This window comes from Hylobates moloch, unplaced genomic scaffold (genome assembly GCF_009828535.3).
Source record: "Hylobates moloch isolate HMO894 unplaced genomic scaffold, HMol_V3 SCAFFOLD_9, whole genome shotgun sequence".
NCBI classification, from domain to species: Eukaryota; Metazoa; Chordata; class Mammalia; order Primates; family Hylobatidae; genus Hylobates; species Hylobates moloch.
In genome coordinates, this window is record NW_026652284.1 from 101,745,516 (window position 1) to 101,766,760 (window position 21,245).

Sequence of the window (21,245 nt, forward strand, 5' to 3'; positions counted from 1 at the left end):
GGCTAGAGTAGCTGCTTTTGTGACTGACTCGAGGAACTCTTCCAAGAGTTTAAGGTGAAAGTAACAAGGCTTTTTGAATCTGAGGTCCCCAAACTCCAACAGCACTTCTGCTCTATTCCATAAATCAAGTTACAAGGAGTGGGAAAGAGATTCCACCTCTTTCTTTTCTTTTTTTTCAAGACGGAGTCTCACTCTGTTGCCCAGGCTGGAGTGCAGTGGCACAGTCTCGGCTCACTGCAAGCTCCACCTCCCAGGTTCATGCCATTCTCCTGCCTCAGCCTCCTGAGTAGCTGGGACTACAGGCACCTGCCACCACGCCCGGCTAATTTTTTGTATTTGTTAGTAGAGACGGGGTTTCACCGTGTTAGCCAGATGGACTCGATCTCCTGACCAAGATTTGCCTGCCTCGGCCTCCCAAAGTGCTGGAGATACAGGCATGAGCCACCACGCCCAGCCAAGGAAGTTCTTTAATTTGAAAGAAAAGTATGTTAATGATCAGTAAGAAATCGCCTGAAGGTGGAAAACTCACTGATAATAGTAACCACACATACAAACATAATATTATAACACTGTAATCATGGTACCTAAACTACTCATATCTTCAGTAAAAGAACTAAAAGATGAACATATCAAAAGTAATAACTACAATCACTGTTTTAAGACATAGACAGTGTAAAAAGATATAAATAGAAACCCAAAAGTAGATAAAAGGGGTAAGCCAAACTTAAAGTATAGAGTTTTTGCTAGGTTTCTCTTTGCTTGCTTGTTAATTTGTTTATGCAATCAATGTTAAGTTGTCATCAGTTTAAAATACTGGATTATACTACATTATTTGCAAGCCTTATAATAGCCTCTAACCAAAAACATGCAACAGATACACAAAAAATAAAAAGCAAGAAATTAAAACATAACACAATAGAAAAGCGCTTTCTCTAAAAGGAAGACAGGAAGGAAGAAAAGAAGGAAGAGAAAACCACAGTACAATCAGAAAACAATACAAATAGTAGGAGTAAGTTCTTACTTGTCACTAATAACATTGAATGTAAATGGACTAAACTCTCCAATGAAGAGACAAAGTGGCTGAATGTATTAAAAACCAAGACCCAGCCAGGCGCAGTGGCTCAAGTCTGTAATGCCAGCACTTTGGGAGGCTGAGGCAGATGGATCACCTGAGGTCAGGAGTTTGAGACCAGCCTGGCCAACATGGTGAAACCGTGTCTCTACTAAAATTACAAAAATTAGCCAGACATGGTGGCGCACACCCATAATCCCAGCTACTTGGGAGGCTGAGGCAGGAGAATCACTTAAACCTGGGAGGCAGAGGTTGCAGTGAGCCAATATCATGCCACTGCACTCCAGCTGGGGCAACAGAGTGAGACCCTGTCTCAAAAAAAAAAAAAAAAAAAAAAGCATTACATGCAAATGGAAACCAGACCAAAAAAAAAAAAAAAAGAGTAGCTATATTTATATCTGACAAAACAGATTTCAAGACAAAAGTATAAAAAGAGAAAAATAAGTTTATTATATAATGATAAAAGGGCCAATTCAGCAAGAGAATATAATGATTGTAAACATAAATGCATTCAACACTGAAGCACCCAGATATATATAAAGCAAATGTTACTAAACTAAAGAGAGAGCTAGACTCCCAATAAAATAATAGCTAGAGATTTCAATACCCCACTTTCAGCAATGGACAGATCATTCAGACAGAAAATCAACAAAGATACATCAGACTTAATCTGCACTATAGACCAAATAGATCTAATAGATATTTACAGAACATGTCATCCAGCAGCTACAGTGTATGCATTTTTCTTGTCAGCACATGGATTATTCTCAATAGTAGACCATATATTAAGCCACAAAACCAGTCTTAAAATTTTTTAATTAAAATTATATCAAGTATCTTCTCTGATCACATTGGAATAAAACTACAAATCAGTAACAGGAAGAATTTTGGAAACTATACAAACACATGGATATTAAACAATATATTCCTTATGAACAGTGGATTGATAAATAAATTATGAAGGAAATTTAAGAGTTTCTTGAAAAAAAAAGAACATAGAAACACAACAAATCAAAACCTATGGGATACAGCAAAAGCAGTAGTCAGAGGAAAGTTCATAGCAATGAGTACCTACTTCAAAAAAATAGAAAAACTTTAAATAACAACCTAATGATGCATCTTAAAGAAGTAGAAATGCAAGAGTAAACCAAATTCAAAATTAGTGTAAGAAAAGATAATAAAGATCAGAGCAGAAATAAATGAAATTGAAATGAAAAAAAAAAGATCAATGAAACAAGCTAGTTTTTTGCAAAGATAAACAAAATTGACAAACCTTTAGCCAGACTACCTAAGGAAAAAAGAAAAGAGACCTAAATAAATAAAATCAGAGATGAAAAAAGAGACATTACAACTGACACTGCAGCAATTCCAAGAAACATTAGAGACTACTATGAGCAACTATGTGCCAAAAAACTGGGAAAATCTGAAAGAAACATATAAATTCCCTACATACATACTACCTACCAAGATTAAACAATGAAGAAATCCAAAACCTGAACAGACCAATAACAAGTAATGAAATAGAGGCCATAATAAAAACTCTCCCAGCAAAGAAAACCCAAAACCCAATGGCTTCACTGCTGAATTTTACCAAGCACTTAAAGAAGAACTAATGCTAATCCTACTCAAACCATTCCAAAATAATGGAGGAAGAGAGAATACTTCCAAACTCATTCTATGAGGCCGGTACTGCCCTGATACCAAACCCGGACAAAGACACATCAAGAAAAGAAAGCTACAGGCCGATATCACTGAAGAACATTGATGCAAAAATCCTCAAAAAATACTAACAAACTGAATTTAACAACGTTTAAAAGATCCTTCATCATGACCAAGTGGGATTTACCCCACCAATACAAGGATGGTTCAATATACACCAATCAATCAATGTGATACATCATATGAACAGAATGAAGGGCAAAAACTATATGTTCTTTTCAATTGATGCTGAAAACCGCTGGATAAAATTCAACATCTCTTCATGATAAAAACCCTCAAAAAACTGGGTATAGAAGGAACATATCTCAACACAATAGAAGCCATATATGACAGACCCACAGCTAATATCATACTGAATGGGGATAAACTGAAAGCCTTCCCTCTAAGATCTGGAGCAAAAAAAAAAAAAAAAAAAAGAAAAAAGATGCCTTCTTGCACTACTGTTATTCAACATAGTACTGGAAGTTCTAGCTAGAGCAATCAGACAAGAGAAAGATAAAGAGCATCCAGACTGAAAAGGAAGAAGTCAAATTATCCTTGTTTGCAGATGATATGATCTTATATTTGGAAAAACCTAAAGACTCTACCAAAAAGCTATTAGAACTGATAAACAAATTCAGTAAGGTTGCAGGATACAAAATCAACATACAAAAATTAATAGCATTTTTATATGCCAAAAGTGAGCAATCTAAAAAATCAAGAAACTAATCCATTTACAATAGCTACTAATTAAATTAAATACCTAGGAATTAATGAACAAAGTGAAAGATCTCTGCAACGAAAACTGTAAAACACTGATGAAAGAAATTGAAGAGGACACCAAAAATGGGAAATTATTCCATGTTCATGAACTGGAAGAATCAGTGTTGTTAAAATGCTCATACTACCCAAAGCAGTCTACAGACTCAATACAATCCCTATCATAATACCCATGACATTCTTCACAGAAATAGAAAAAATAATCCTACAATTAATATGGAAACACAAAAGACCCAAAATGACCAAAGCTATTCTGAGCAAAAAGAACAAAACTGAAAGAATCACATTACCTGACTTCAAATTATACTGCAGAGCTATAGTAAATAAAACAGCATGGTACTAGCATAAAAGCACATAAACCAATGGAACAGAATAGAGAATCTAGAAATAAATCTATACATCTACGGTGAACTCATTTTCAGTAAGATGCCAAGAACATACATTGGAGAAAGGACAATCTCTTTAGTAAATGGTCCTTGGGAAACTGGATATCCACATGCAGAAAAATGAAATTAGACTATCTCTCTCCATATACAAAAATAAATCAAAATGGAGTAAAAGTTCAAATCTAAAGCCTCAAACATGAAACTATAAAAGAAAACATTGGGGAAACTCTCCAGGACACTGATCTGGGTAAAGACTTCTTGTCTAATATCCCACAAGCACAGGAAACCAAAGCAAAAATGGACAGATGGAATCACGTTGAGTTAAATAACCAGAATACACGAGGAGCTCAAACAACTCTATAGGAAAAAAATATAATCATCTGATTTAAAAAGAGCAAAAGATATGAGTCGACATTTCTCAAAAGAAGACATACACTTGGCAAACAGGTACTTGAAAAGGTGCTCAACATCATTGATCATAGAGAAATGCAAATTAAAACTACAATGAGATACCATCTCACCCAATTTAAAATGGCTTCTATCCAAAAACAGGCCATAACAAATGCTGAAGAGGAAGTGGAGAAAAGGGAACCCTCATACACTGTCGGTGGGAATGTAAATTAGTACAACAACCACTGTGGAGAATAGTTTGGAGGTTCCTCAGAAAACTAAAACTAGGACTACCATATGATCCAGCAATCCCACTGCTATGCGTTAGAGATACAATGAGAAGCAAAACAAATTTGACCCACGAACTCAAGATATTTAATGTGTCCTGAGAGAGTTAGACATTGAATAAATAGGCACATAAATCATATAAATGTGGTACTCTGATGTGGTCTCAAAAAAAAAAAAAAAAAACACGGAAGGCTATAACAATAGTTTTTCATACTAAAAAAACAATAATGACCCAAACAGACATTATTGTTTCCCTCATGGAGCTTTTAGGTAATAATATACATTAGAGAGACAATATTTTAGTAATATAAGCAATGAGCTTCAACGCACAAGACCTGGTCCTATTAATTATTGGTATAACCTGGGATAAAACACTTTACCTTTCTACTACATAGGGATACTAATACGTACTTTAACTTGGCAAGGATATACAGGACTAATATTGAGAATGCTCACCTTTTTGCCATACTTTTCTGCTAGTTTCTGGTAAGTGCCCAATTTTAGATCTCACTGGGCTGAGCTTGAAGAAGACTTGACCTCCAGGATACTGCAGTTGCACAGTTCCTAGAGAGGAGAGATCAATTATGTAGACAAAAACTGGTTCTAGTTCTGACTGTGCTTCTGGCTAATAAGTTGGTGCTCCCTTAAGACCTGTTTCCTTTTCTCTCAATGGAAGATCCAGCTGGGTTAGTTCTAAGGGCTAATCCTCAAGAGAGGATCTACTTCTTTCACCACCACTGTTCTCTAGCACACACATACCTTCCCCACATACCTTTTAATTCTCTTTGAGAACTCACTTTTCCACTTTTTTTAAGACACTTTGTCACCCAGGCTGGAGTGCAGTGGTGCCATCTGGGCTCACTGCAACCTCTGCCTCCCAGGATCAAGTGATCCTCCCACCTCAGCCTCCTGAGTAGCTGGGACTACAGGTGCACCCCACCAAACGTGGCTAATTTTTGAATTTTTAGTGAAAACAGGTTTTCACCATGTTGCCCAGGCTGGTCTTGAACTTCTGGGCTCAAGGAATCTGCCTGCCTCATCCTCCCAAAGTCCTGGGATTACAGGCATGAGCCACTGCGCCTGGCTCTTATTGTTCTATTAGCATCTAGTCACATGTCTATCATAGGCTGGGAAGTAGAGAATGGAAAATGGGAAGAAGAAGCGCCAGGCACAAAAAAAAGTGATGTCATCCATACATCTAGCTGAAATGGCTTGCTTTCCAGTTTTATAGACTCACTGTATCTTCTGAAAAGTACTGTTTTGGTGTGAGGGTGTTGGTCTCTAAATTCATTTACCATTGTGCTAAGAGCTTTTCTGCATTAGTTCCTTGGGTCAGGCTTTGTCTTCTAACTGCATTCATAAATTAAGCTCATGGTGACCTTCTACAATCTCAGTTTTAGAGGAAATTTGTTCCAGGAAGGAGAGCATTATTAACTACAGAATACAAGGGTATGCACAGTGCTTTGCAAATAACTCCTAATAAACAGACAGGGCCAGGTGTGAAACATGATTTATATCCTCCCATGGTACAAGGCCATATGTATCATAATGCTTTGGCTGTCGATGGTCATTTTGGAAATGTGCCATTCTCCCCCAGGACATAGTTATGGTCTAGCCCTCCAGGTGGGGAGCAGCGGTTCCTTGCCTTTCATCCACTTTGAGAAGGAAAACACTGGGCCAAAATTAATAAAGGCTCAATGGCGTGGGGGAGAAAGAAGACGTGTAACCAGTGGTGAAAGAGAACTCTTCATGATTGAAAGGCATCTGACCTATAGCATCCACTGGCCTGAAAGAATGTCTTCCTTTTGTTGCAATAAAAAAGCAACACTCTTCTCTACTTCCAACTGTCTTTTTTCAAGGTTTCTGCTAGTCCAGTCTGTTTGAGGCCAGACAAGACTAGCCTTATGACCAACCTAGCAGTCACAGAAGTGATAAACCAGAAGATATTATCTCTTCTCCTGCCCAGCCTCTGCTCATCCTACCTATGGTAGGGAAGAAGCCTTAAACATGGAGAAAGTGAGCAGATAAAGGAAAACATCAGAAAATAAATGATAGGAGAGAAGGGATGGGAAAGATTCCAAATGAAGAGGAGAAAATATATAAATGTGGCATGATAGAATGATTCCTGATTAAGCAGCAGACACATGTTCTTGTCCTAGTTCTAGTTAAATGTGACGCTCAGTATTCACTTCTTATTTCTGAAACCCAGTTTTTTCACCTATAGAATGGGCTTATAATTTGGAAAAACCCACATTGTTCGGATTGTGAGAATTAAAGGATCCTTCTGAAAGACTGATTAATTGTCATAGTCTGAAGGAGATTAAGGAAACATAATGATTAAATGCAGTGTGGTTTCCTGGCTTGATTCTAGAAGAGAAAACAGGACATTGTTGAGAAAACTACTGAAATCTGAATCAAGTCTGTAGTGTAGCTAATGGTGTTTTGTCATTATTAATTTGTTAGTTTTTATTAACTGCATCATGGAAATATAAGATATTGACATTAAGGGAAGCTGGGTAAATGGTGTACAGGAGCTCTCTATATTGTCTTTGAAATTCTTAGGTAAATCTAAAATTATTTCAAAAATTTAAAAAACAGAGTCCTTCTACTGCAAACATGTTTCCCTGTCTTTGAAGCCTGATTTAGTCTTATTTGTCTTGCAAAGCCCAGCTCATATGTTATTTCCCTGATAACGTCTTACCCAGCTTCTTTAAGGAGTTTCTGCTTCCTTCCTCAGTTCCTTTGACTTTTACATGCCACAAATCCTGAAGGCCTTTGGTTCTATTGAACATTAAATCACTTATCCGGCATTTACTAGAGATCTGTTTGGATAAAAGCATGTTATTTTGAAATGCAAATGTATTTGACAGAGGGAAAAGCTATCAATCACTCATGTCAGAGGTTGATTTGCTTCAATGGCAGTAGAAATTTTTTAATGTTGGAGAAAAATGAGGATGGGGAAAGGATATGGAGGCAGGAAGCCATGGTCACCTGAAGGATTGAAACAGAGGGATCCAGAATGAGGGAGAAAGATTAAGAAAGGCTGCTGAAACATAACACATATAAACATGTCTAACAGGTTATCTTCCCTAATGCCTTTAGGAAAATGTTTGGCTTTATAGTGTTTCCTGGTTTAGGTTTCCTTGGAAAGTTACCACAAGTCCAGTAATTTATGTGAGAATTGATTGCAAGAAACGCTAATAATGGGGTGGGAAAGTAATGCAGGGAAGATGGCCAACAGCAAATTCATGATCAACCCAGTTACCACTATAACAGGAGCTTAATCCCACTGGGGGACTCTGAAAATCGATAATATGTGAGTCTCAGAGTTTTCCCATCCAAAGGGTAGAGGAGTCAGAGTATTTATATGCCAACTTCCATCATCCACCATCAGTTGTCTGCTTAGTGCAGGGAATGCTCTCTAGAACACCCAGCCTACCTTGGTGCTGCCACTGGAAGTTCTCAGGCAGGACACTGGCTGCCTTGCACAGAGAAGGAGGGTTTATAACTGGTGTACCAATAGCTTCTGCTACAGAGTAAGAGAACTCTGCTTGCTTCAAACTAACAGGAGAAGCTTCGACAAGTTATGCTGCACGCTTTCCTTTGACTATGATGGAGGCAAATCATCATAGGGTTGTTGAGAAAATGAAAAGGTTGATTGCGTAGATGATTTAATTCATGGTCTCCAACATGAAACTTACTCAACAATTATTCTTTCTGCACCCAGGCTGTCCTCAGACTATACCCACTCGGACTGTGGCACAGACCCAGAGCTCCAGCCTCAAAGACTTTACTGGGGAATGGAAATCAATTGCACCCATGACTGCATAATTCTAGGCTGATATAAGGAATGTTTCCCCTCAACTGGAGGGGCAGGGGGCAAAATGATTGTGGAGGAGGGAAGAAAGTAGGAAATAGAAACCAGCATCATGGCAGTTAAATGACTCTTTCACTGGATTTTTAAAACCCATGGAAGGATGCAGGAAAGTCTGTTTCTGTGAGTATCTTTCTCATGGGGTCTCCCAGAGATCACTTCCTCATAAGGCCCCATCAGACCCTCAACATATGTATTACATATTCCAGCCTGCGGGTTTGAGGCACCAAGATGTTTTTAACGAAGTGCATTGATGGTGCTTTGCCAAAAGCTACTCATAGAAAAACTAATATATTTTCCATTTCTTGGGTCCTTAGGGAAAGATAATATTATAAACCATTATCCAGAGATTCTTCTTAAGACTTTCCCAGCTTGACAGCTCTTTTAGTCTCATATTTTTTTTCCTTGAAGGCTATTTCAATTGTTTACACACCAGTGTTTTCTGAACTCCCCTTTTCATCTAAAACCTGACAAGGTTAAACATGAGTCACACATTTTAAACATAAACCTCATGCTGCTAAACTTCAAATAACTGTTACCAAACAATAGCAGATCCTCCAATAACTGAAATTTAGTGAGCAGTACTTTGGGGAGCAAAGAGGAAAATGTCAATACATCAATCTGAGAATTCTTTTAGCAACATCTTGCAGAGAATGATCTGAGATTATTCACAGTCAGTTGACCCTTTCAATCATCTTATATTTTTATCTCTATTTGTTCCAACCAAAGAAAACTACTACAAGACCATGGTCATCTAAAAAGACCCATTTATTCTTACAATACTGGACCTAGTAATAAAGACAAGTGGGTCAACACTTTTTCTCTATTTAACTAAGAAAATAATGCTGATCAACTTCCCCGATTAAACCGTAGGACTAAACAAGGCTTATCTGCCATTACAGAGGGGCAAGTTATGAAGGTAAAATTCGACAATTAGTTAATTAGTCACAAAATGTTGGCCATTTCTTCTCTGAGGGCCTCTCACACCAGCACCTTCCCTTTCATTCTTTTTGCCATCCTCATCTTCAAATTCTCACTTCCACACAATCGGAGATTTTAGTGGGCATTTCAGTGGACACCACTCTGCCTCAATCAATCCAGACCATGTGCTCGAGTACTTCAATTCATCCTGTCACAGATTTGCTCAGAAATATACAGCAATTCTCTCCGTCTCAGAGGAAAAAGTGGTAACTTCTGTAGGTAGGATGTGGATCCCAGGCTCAATCTCCCCTAATTCGCTATATAAATCTTCACTTCTCGCAGGCTAATCTCTTTGCAGTCTCCCAAATACATCTCACGATTTTTTATTTTAACATGTTTGGCCTTTGTTTTTTTCTCCTATTCAAATACCACCCACCACAAAGGACATAAACAGACACTGCTCAAAAAAAGACATCGGCTGGGCGCAGTGGCTCACACCTGTAATCCCAGCACCTTGGGAGGCTGAGGCAGGTGGATCATTTGAGGTCAGGAGTTCGAGACCAGGTTGGCCAATATGGTGAGACCCTGCCTCTACTAAAAATACAAAAAAAATTAGCTGGGCATAGTGGCAGGCACCTGTAAATCTCAGCGACTTGGGAGGCTGAGGCAGGAGAGTCACTTGAACCTGGGAGGTGGAGGTTGCAGTGAGCCGAGACCACACCACTGCACTCCAGCCTGGGCAACAGAGTGAGACTGTCTCAGAAAAAAAAAAAAAAAGACATTTATGCAACCAACAAACATATGAGAAAAAGCTCAACGTCACTGATAATTAGAGAAATGCAAATAAAAACCACAATGATATACCATCTCACACCAGTCAGAATGGCAATCATTAAAAAGGCAAGAAAAAACAGATGCTGGCAAGGCTATGGAGAAACAGGAACTTGTACACTGTTGGTGGGTATGTAAATTAGTTCAACCATTATGGAAGACAGTGTGGTGATTCCAAAGACCTAGAACCAGAAATACCATTTGACTCAGCAATCCCATTACTGGGTATATAATTAAAGGAATATAAATTATTCTATGATAAAGATACACGCACACGTATGTTCATTGTAGCACTATAGCAAAGACATGGAATCCACCCAAATACCCATCAATTATATACTGGATAAAGAAAATGTGCTACATATACACCATGGAATACTATGCAGCCATAAAAAGGAATGAGATTATGTCCTTTGCAGGGATATGGATGGAGCTGGAAGCCATTATCCTCAGGAAACTAACACAGGAATAGAAAACCAAACACCACGTGTTCTCACTTATAAGTGGGAGCCAAAAAATAGGAACACATGGATACAGGGAGGGGAACAACACACACTGGGGCCTGTTGTTGGGGGGTGGGTAGGGGAGGGAAAACATCAGGATAAATAGTTATTGTATGCTGGGCTTAATACCTATGTGATGGGTTGATAGGTGCAGCAAACCACCATGGTACAAGTTTACCTATGTAACAAACCTGCACATTCTGCTCATGTATCCTAGAACTTAAAATAAAATAAAATAAACAAATATCACCCACCTGACTAAAAATGCTTCTTCTCCATAAACCTCACTGAGGCATAAAAAAAGACATGATGGAAAAGATTGATAGATGAAGTGGGGGAGGGTAATGGTTCTGGAGACACTAGTGGCTTTGAATCCTACCTTTGCAATCTGTAAGCTTTGTGATGGAAGGTGAATTTCCCAACCTTTTTGAGTTTCCTTTATAAACAACTGTATGGAGTTTATTGAGTTTTTGATTGAAATAAAGAAGATGAGATGCAAATTGTCCAGAAAATATTAATTGATTTGTTTATTCAACAATTTTTAATTAACTTCCTACTAATATTTATGTCACCGTAGCATGGAGAAGCCATCACTTAACTTGACTGGATGGCTTTAATCAAGTGACTATTCAGTACGTAATATTGCTACAGTATTACTCAGCCATTTCACTCCTAGGTATTCATCCAGGAGAAATAAAATATAAGTCCATATAAAGATTGCACACAAATGTTAACAGCAGCTTTATTTGTAGTAACCCCAAACTGGAAAAAAACAAACGTCCACCAATAGGTGAATAGTATATTTTTGCAACAAAATGCTACTTAGCAATAAAAATAAATACACTATTGATACAAGCAACAACGTTAATAAATTTTTTTTAAATTCTTTGTTATTTTTTTGAGACGGAGTCTTGCTGTCACCCAGGCTGGAGTGCAGTGGCACCATCTCGGCTCACTGCAAGCTCTGCCTCCTGGGTTCATGCCATTCTCCTGCCTCAGCCTCCTGAGTAGCTGGTACTACAGGCGCCTGCCACCACGCCTGGCTGATTTTTTGTATTTTTAGTAGAGACGGGGTTTCACCGTGTTAGCCAGGATGGTCTCGATCTCCTGACCTCATGATCCACCTGCCTTGGCCTCCCAAAGTGGACTGTGCATCTTTATTGGGATGAAATGTGAGCAAAGGGAGAAAAGGTTATATTATGTATCCTCATTCTCTTTTCAGAAATATTAAATGAGAATCCATACATCAGATGATTAGAATTCAGGAACCTCTAATGGACTAAAATTTTATTTATTTATTTTTAACTTATTACACAGCTTTGTAACATGTAACCTTCAAGTGAGATTAATTAATGCCTCTTAGAGAAAGTTAGATACTGTGCTCATTTTTATTATTTGTTAAGGTGTGTTTACAATAATGAAAATATAAATCATAGCAGACCTTTCCTATTTCTCATTCCTAAACACGTGGGATCCAAATTCCAGAAGATAAATTTCCCTATGATGAACGAAGAGTAGTGAGTCAAATCTACACTATTTTGGCTAAACATAGAGAACTTTAACCATCAAAACTGTCATTAACTGTTGTGAACTGCTTCAATGTGTAGTGAATTTCCTGTCACTGAAGATATTGGAGATATGCCACATTCAGCAAGACAATATGGCAGACGAATGACAAAATGGGGAGGGTTCCGAAGGGAGATTGGAACCAGACATGGTGGCTCATGCCTGTAATCCCAGCACTTTGGGAGGCTGAGGCTGGTGGAGCACTTGAGGTCAGGAGTTCAACATGGTGAAACCCCATCTCCTCTAAAAACACAAAAATCAGCTGGGCATAGTGGCATGTGCCTGGAGTCCCAGCTACTCAGGAGGCTGAGGCAGGAGAATCACCTGAACCTGCGACGTGGAGGTTGCAGTGGGCTGAGATCATGCCACTGCAGTCCAGCCTGGAGGAAAGAGCAAGATTCCATCTCAAAAAAAAAAAAAAAAAAGAAAAGGGCTGGAAGATTGGAACAAAAGACCTCCTCATTCTGTAGAGACCTCCTTCCTAAACCATAACCTAGTGCAATAATATTGTAATGTTATAATGTTGCAATGGTGAAATTGTAGTAATATATTTCTGGTGTAGTACAGAGTTCTTGCAATTCCCCAATAATAAGGAAGAGGTTGCAGGGGATATGTTATCCTCTCACAGACTGCCACTAATTTCCAGGATATTTTCTCCTCAATATTCATAGCATAGAGTGGGTAATATTAACATGAAAGAGACATTGTGCAAATTGCTTCTTCTTGGCATCTAGAGAAGCATGCATTTGGCATCTTCCTCCAGTTGCAAAGGGAAAATCCAGAGAGAGCTGGCAGAGCCAACAGGGGACCAGCCCTTTCCAGTACACTGTCATATATCTCTCTTCAGCTTGTCTTATGCCAGAGGCAAGGGGAAAGATTTTGTGAGCGCCCAGCTAAGTATTAGCATTTCATTTTCTAAGTACAAACTTCTCCCTAAAAAAAGGAAATTGAAATCACTGATAATCTGACACCTCTTCCACCTCCCCCATTCACAGGCCAGTTTCTGCCTCAGAGGAGAATCTTTTCAGCTGTAATAACTTCCAGGTGGGAAAGTTAGCTTGTTCAAATCTGTTTCCTCTTCTCAATCCCCTACCATATCTACCCAGCCATCTGCCAACCCACTCTGAATCTTACTTATCTAGGCTCCCTGAAAAAAGGGATAGCCCTAGAGGTATTGGGGCTATAATTTTAAATGGGAAGAAAAAAAATGGGGAAGTATTGAAAGGTTAGAGTTGTGAAAGAGAAGAGGATATTGACAAAAGGGTATCTATACTAGTCTTGTTTGCAAATAGTGTCACACAGAGCTCTCAATCCATGCTCACACAAGAGGAGGAATGAAGCTACAGAAAGAGAAATCTCACTTATATGAGGAATCTAAAAAAGTTGAACTCATAGAAGTAGAGAGTACAGTAGTGGCTACCAGAGGCTGGGGAAGAGGGGCGGACGGGGAAAGAGAAATGTTAATCATGGGCACAAAGTTTCAGTTATATAAGAGGAATGGCTTCAGTGATCTAGTGCACAGAATAGTCACAATAAGAAAGAAATAACATATATTTTAAAATTACTGAAAGAGCAGATATTAAATATTTTCATCACACAAACATACAAAAAAGATCAGTATGTGAGGTGGTAGATTTATTACTCAGCTTGATTTAATTATTCTATAATGTAAACATTTATCAAAAAAATTATACCCCATAATATATAAAATTATTGTTTGTCAATTAAAAATGTAAAGAAGTCTGGGCACAGTGGCTCATGCCTGTAATCCCAGCACTTTTGGAAGGCCGAGGAAGGCAGATCACAAGGTCAGGAGTTCGAGACCAACCTGGCCAATATGGTGAAACCCCGTCTCTACTAAAAATACAAAAATTAGCCAGACGTGGTAGTGCATACTTGTAATCTCAGCTACTCAGGAGGTTGAGGCAGGAGAATTGCCTGAACCTGGGAGGTGGAGGTTTCAGTGAGCCGAGATCTTGCCACTGCACTCCAGCCTGGGCAACAGAGTGAGACTCCATCTCTAAATAAATAAATAAATAAATAAATAAATAAATAAGTAAAGATAAAGAAAGAGAAATGCCTTGGGATGAGGCTACCTAGCCTGTCCTGTTCTGACACAAATGACTACGTGATCTTGAGTAATGCCTTTCATCCACCTGGGTCTCAATTTCTTTATCTGTAAAATGTTGCCTCGATCTAGATAGTTTCCTGAATAATGCAAATGTAAGGCAAGTATTTATGAGAGAAAAGGAAAAAATGAGTTGACAATAGGGTGGGAGCATTCAGCTATTTGGCAGTTGTGACATATTCTGTTTGTTTAGCAGGATGATGAAGAGGTTGAAATGTCATTGGCACAAAACTGCAAAATGTTGAAAACTTACCCAATGTCTCCTTTTTTCATGTATGAGAAACTGTCAAGATATGGTAATTAAGGGAGAAGAGCTTGATAAAGATCCAAAGGTAGAACATTCTTAGGAAACGTACCTGCTGTTGACATGTGTAAAGCATGAGAATTTCTTTGTAAATAAGACTAACAATTCCAGCTCCATTGACTTTGTTTTAAATTATTTCTGAGTGATCTATGTCAAAGTTATGAAAAATACTTTATGGATAAAACCTAGCCCCTCTCAATCTTCTTTCATACTAGTGATTAGAGGTTTAAGTGTGAAAAATTGCAGTGTATTTAGATGTAATGTTTCTATCTGTATCAACCCTTGGACATGTTGATCTCACAAAGAAATCACACACACACACACACACAGACACACACACACACACAGTCACAATCCTGGATCAGATTTCTAGTCAAATGTAACCCTTAAATATTACCGCCTTCTACTACAGCTCTACATTTGCTATCTGTCTTGTTCTACTTTAGAAGAAAATTAAAGCCAAGTCTTCTTTCTCACCACCAACAATTGCCCTACTTGTCTGTTTAGTCAAACAAGCATCCCTTAGCTAAAGGAATCCCACCCAAAGTCTCACAAAAATCATCTCCTCATCTTTGCTAGTTTGTTGCAAGAATGCTAAGCCTGATTCTCTTAAGACCTGAGAAATATATTTTTTTTTTCAATTTTTTTTATCAGCCTCAAAGTCAACTGAGGAAGGAGATGATGTAAGGCAGGAGGGAAAAGGCAATGATGACTAAAAGAGGAAGCAAAGATCACTGTCCATAAAAAGCTATTCAGATCACTAGGGAGGCAAGATTTTAAAACAAAAAAAGAAAAAGCATAAGTTACATAAGAACATAACACAAAGTCACATTAACACAGAGGAAAAAGTATAGCAGTGGCATGATGCATATTCAATAGCAGTAGCTTATAGATCTGGGTCTGGTCTGGCTTTAGCTGATTCTCCTGTGATTTCAGCTCCATTTCTTGCCACACACTCACTCATAGATTACATCCTCCCACCTTACCAAAGTACCTGTATGTCCCTCCCGACCACCTTCTCTCCCCACCATGCCCTCTCTTTCATTTGTAATGTGGATCCTTCTGCCTGGATTTCCCTTGATCTTCTTGCGTGCTCAGGAGACTTCAACACATCTATGCAGATATTTTCTCTCTGATAAAGCCTTCACTAACTAATGTGAGCGCAATCAATAGCTCTTTCCTCAAAGTTTTTAGAGCAATTTATGCACGGCCATCAGTGCTGGCATTTCAGCCGTGTATTATTATCTTTTGTTTATATGTTGCTGTTTCCCAAACCTCTATGCTCCCTCTGTCTTCTTCTTGGGAATTCTCATTCACTACTATCACATCAGTGGCCACTTATGATCTGATGCTGACTCATAGACATGCAACTCGGCCAAAACATACTCATAGTTCCCTGCCTGCCATACACAGATGCATGCTTACTGAACATTTCTACATGGAGCATTTGCTTACAGCTTTCACTATCGAATGTGATCCTGTTTATGCATTTATTTGCAGTTTATTTTCTGTCTCCTTGAACCCTTGCTTTTCTGAAGCAGTTAGCTGCTGCTTAAAAGAGTGTCTAGCTTATAATCAATAGATATTTTTTAAGTATTTACCCCAACATGAACTCATTATCTTTCCTGCAAAGTTTATACAATCTCTTGAGCTCTCTGCTTTGATTGACATAACCGTTTACCCAGTCACTTAAAACAGAAGTCATTTTAAATAACTTCCGGTTTTACTCCTAACATTTAATTGGAGGATGAGTTCTTCTTAACATTCTCTTACCTATTTCCACAATCACTGCCTCACACAGGCATTCATCATCTCCTGAAATACAGCATTAATCACTTAACTGCTCTCCTTGCCTGTGGACTTACTCTCTTCAAATCACCCACTAATCTGCTTCAGTGATATTTTTGAACAACAAATCTGGGTATATGATTCCATTACTCTAAGCTTTTAAATGATTCCCCTTTGCTTACAGGATTAGGCTCTGTAAAATCCCTAGCTGTCGTGTTTGGAAATATTGTAGCTGCTTCTCCCGGTTCATTCACTTGCAAATTACCTACTTTCCTTTAGAGATGCAACCTAGACATCACATCCTACACGAAACCCTTTCCAAATCTCAGTGTTCCCAATTAAAAGGAACACTCCTTCTGTGCTGTGTCCACAGGCCCTTGGGTGTGCATCTACCATGGAAGCTGTAGGTTATACCCCATGCCTTAGTTTACATGTTCACTCCCCCTGATAGAGGATGAACTCCCTAATGGCCAGGACTGTGTTCATTCAACTCTGCCTCCAGTAACATGGTATAAAATATAGTAAGTGTTCATTATAAGTTTACTGAATAAAGGAATGAATGGAACAGACTAATCTACTTTTTTCTACTTTTTTTTAGATCTGGAGTATTGGGATAATGTCCTATTCATTTGTGATCCCTTTTGTCTAGTACAGTTTGGGCTAATAGCAAAGGTTCTAGAAGATGATGCTGAAGGAGACAAAAGGAGGAAAGGAAGGAGCATGGAAGTATAACTTATGTGGAGAGGAATACAGGGTCTTTCAGGGGAGCAATAGAATCAGGTTATGGTTAAATAACCTATCAGCCTGTGCCACCATGTCCTATATTATAATTTTTCCTGCTTTCTCATTGCATAGGGACGGATAGTAGAGTCTCAATCAAGACTTGACCTGTAGGGTGTCTGCTGAGATACTGCATTTCATAATGACAAATAAATCTTTCGGCCAACTAAGTGGCAACTTGTTTTTTGAGGACAGAATAAGTGTTAATACTTACCTAGCTGAACACACTTGCCTGATTGTTGTTGATTTTAGTTAGTTGTGCAGAGAGTGACTATTTGCTTTAGCTAACTTTCAAGTAACTTCTTCTGGAACTCCCTTCATTTTAGAACCACTTTGTGACAAGAATTCACTTCTAAATCTCAGTCTGTGGATTAAGAACACATAAGTATTAGTAGAGATATAGGAGGGGTTATGAATCTGCCTTGCATCAAAGTCTATGATTAGATTGGAAGAAATTTCGTATAGAAAAAATATGTTTTTAAGTGCATATAGATGCAGTGGAATGAATACAAATTTATATTAAAAGGGATTGAGTCTAGAGCAGCTTTTCCTTGATATGTTCCTTGGTGATCAACTAATCCTGAAATTATAAAACTATCACATTTTTGTTTGGCAGTATCTGTGACATCTTTGGGAATTAAAAAATTATAGACTGAAAGAATCAGCTACCATAGAGTTTGGCTTAGGTTTAGAGCCACATAGTCCTTTAGGTCTTGTTCATTTCTCTGCCATATGCATGAATTCTCTAACAGAATCCTAAATAAATAATTTTCTGGGCACTACTTTTCTTTCTCACTTATTTTATCTGCTGCCAATCTTTCTATCTGCTTGTGTACCTTCATGTTCTTATTTTCTCTATCTTATTGCATAAAATATTTCAGGTCTTTGGTGACTGAGAACACCATGCCCCAAACTGACCTCTCTCTTTCCCCATCCCCACTCCTGCTCCTCCTGAATAGCCTCCCATCAGTGGGTGGCAATGCCATCCATCCAGTTGTTCTCCCCAAAAGTCTTAGAATATCCTTTGCTCTCTCTCCAAATATACCCCAAACTTACTCACCTGTTACTACCCATCATTACTAACATGTTGGTCCCAGCCACCATCGCCCCGTGCCCTGGACAGCTGCAATGGCCTCTTGATAGTTTTCCTACCTCTACCCTTGTTCTGTGGTCTGTTCTTAGCTCAGCAGCCCATTGGATCATGTCCTTCAATCACTCAATTGCTCAATACCCCTTAACCCATTTCCCATTTTGCTGAAACTCCTTAACCCATCACCTCCTATCTCATTCAGAGTAAAGGCCAAAATCCCTACAGTAGCCTACAAGGCTGCACATGATCTAACCCCTGCTCCCTTTCCTACTTTTTCTGTTACAATTCTCTCACTTGTTCATTCTGCTCCAGCTACACTGGTGTCCTTGCTGCTTTGAACATGGCAGGAATGACCCTTCCAAACAGCATTTTTTTTTGTCTTTTTTCTTTTTTTTTTTTTTTTTTTGAGACGGAGTCTCGCTCGGTCGCCCAGGCTGGAGTGCAGTGGCGCGATTTCGGCTCACTGCAAGCTCCGCCTCCCGGGTTCACGCCATTCTCCTGCCTCAGCCTCTCCGAGTAGCTGGGACTACAGGCGCCCGCCACCACGCCCGGCTAATTTTTTGTATTTTTAGTAGAGACGGGGTTTCACCCTGGTCTCGATCTCCTGACCTCGTGATCCGCCCGCCTCGGCCTCCCAAAGTGCTGGGATTACAAGCGTGAGCCACCGCGCCGCCTCCCAAAGTGCTGGGATTACAAGCGTGAGCCACCGCGCCCGGCCGAGGTCTATTTCCTTTATCCAGATCACTCTTCCTTCATATAGCCTCATGCTAACTTTTGTGCCCCCTTTGAATCAAGGCCAATTCAAGTAGGTCTACCATGATAATCTTTTTAAAAATTGCTACCTATGATTTCTGGTTCCAGGCTCTACAAGTAAGGAGCCTGGAGGTCATCTGGTACCTGGCCCAGGTGGGTAAAAGGTGACATGTGGAACTCAAAAAAGGAAAATTCAGGTCAGTCTTTGATATGGTTTGGCTTTGTGCCTATCCAAATCTCATCTTGAATTGTAGCTTCCATAATCTCCATGTGTCATGGGAGGGACCTGGTGGGAGGTAATTGAATAATGGAGGTAGGTTTTTCCATGCTGTTCTCGTGATAGTGAATAAGTCTCACAAGATCTGATGGGTTTTTTGTTTGTCTTTTTGTTTCTTTGTTTGTTTGTTTTTGAGACGGAGTCTCACTCTGTCACCCAGGCTGGAGTGCAGTGGCATGATCTTGGCTCACTGCAAGGTCTGCCTCCCAGGTTCATGCCATTCTCCTGCCTCAGCCTCCTGAGTAGCTGGGACTACAGGCGCCCGCTACCGTGCCTGGCTAATTTTTCATATTTTTAGTAGAGACTGGGTTTCACCATGTTAGCCAGGATGGTCTCCATCTCCTGTTCTCGTGATCTGCCAGCCTCAGCCTTCCAGAGTGCTGGGATTATAGGCGTGAGCCACTGCGCCCGGCTGATCTGATGGTGTTATAAAAGGGAAATTCCCCTGCACACACTCTGTTGCCTGCCACCATGTAAGACATGCCTTTGCTCCTCCTTTGTTTCCCACCATGATTGTGAGGCCCCCCAGCCACGTGAAACTGTGGGTCCATTAAACTTCTTTTTCTTTATAAATTACCCAGTTTCAGGTATGTCTTTATTAGTAGCATGAGAACAGAATAATACCGTCTTTATACCCCTGAGCCTGCTGGAATTATTCAAACTACCACTCCTAAACCTGCTTACCCTACCTTACCTGTCCCTTTTTGCAGAAACCTCAATGAAGAATAAGTTTCATTTTGTTCCCCTTTCTCTTTCTGCCTCTTGACCAACCTGTTGCTTCCCTGTGTAGCCTTGTTTCTAGAAATCTGTGAGTATCAAGACTTCTTCCTTCATGACAGTCATTTCCATGTCTGCATGTTTTACCATATGCCATGCAAACCCTGGGTTCATTTTAAAACAATTGGAACAGGGGAGTTTGACACCAGAGGAAGATGATATGTCTTCAGGCTGCTCTTGGCTCACTAACTGGATCTGACAGACAGCAGCCACTCACTGGGAAAGCATGGCTGGTTGTTGTTGCACTTGCTGCTTGATGGCTGCCGCATTTGTGTTGTTTTTGTCAAGTGTTGCCGTGAATTCCCAGCCTAAAATTGAGGAGCTTAGAAAGCAAAGTCTTCCCTGAGCTGCTTCATAAGATACATCTGGGACTAAGGGCCTGGGGGGAACTCAACATATTTCTCCATGTTGGCAGAGCATCCAGGGTCCAGGACATAGTACCTATAAGGTAATTGAGTATGTCAGTTTCTCCAAAAGGTCCCTCCAAGCAGATGAGGAGTGATTACCCTGTAGTGCCTAGTAGGACAAGTCTGATTCACTGACCCACTAAAGAGTGGTAGCACTGAAAATTGGTGGGGCCAACTGACTCATTTATGTAAAAGTGCCTCACGTCCAGGGTGTTATATGCTCCTGGGGGCATTGTATAAACCACTTTCCCTTTTCCTTCTGAGCTTTGCTGAGTCAAATTTCCACCATTCCACAGAGTCATGGGAGTGCACTGCCTGAACACTGGCTCATGTGCTATGGGCCATTCCCAGAGCTCCTCCTTAGGGGATCACAGCAATCTGCAAATATTGCTGTTCAGATCATAAACTTCTCTGCTATTGTCCTCTTGTTACTGAGATGTGCCTCTCAAACCAATGTGATACAGGATGTCTTATCTCTGTAGACCAGTCACTCAATGTTTAATAAAAAATGAGAAAGAAAAAGAACAACTGGGTCCAAGCCATCCACCCACCCAAATTTTCTGAACAGGTGTTTCAATTAATTTTAAAAGTACCTAATCAATGAGCATTGGCTGTCTTAAGTGCTGCTAAGG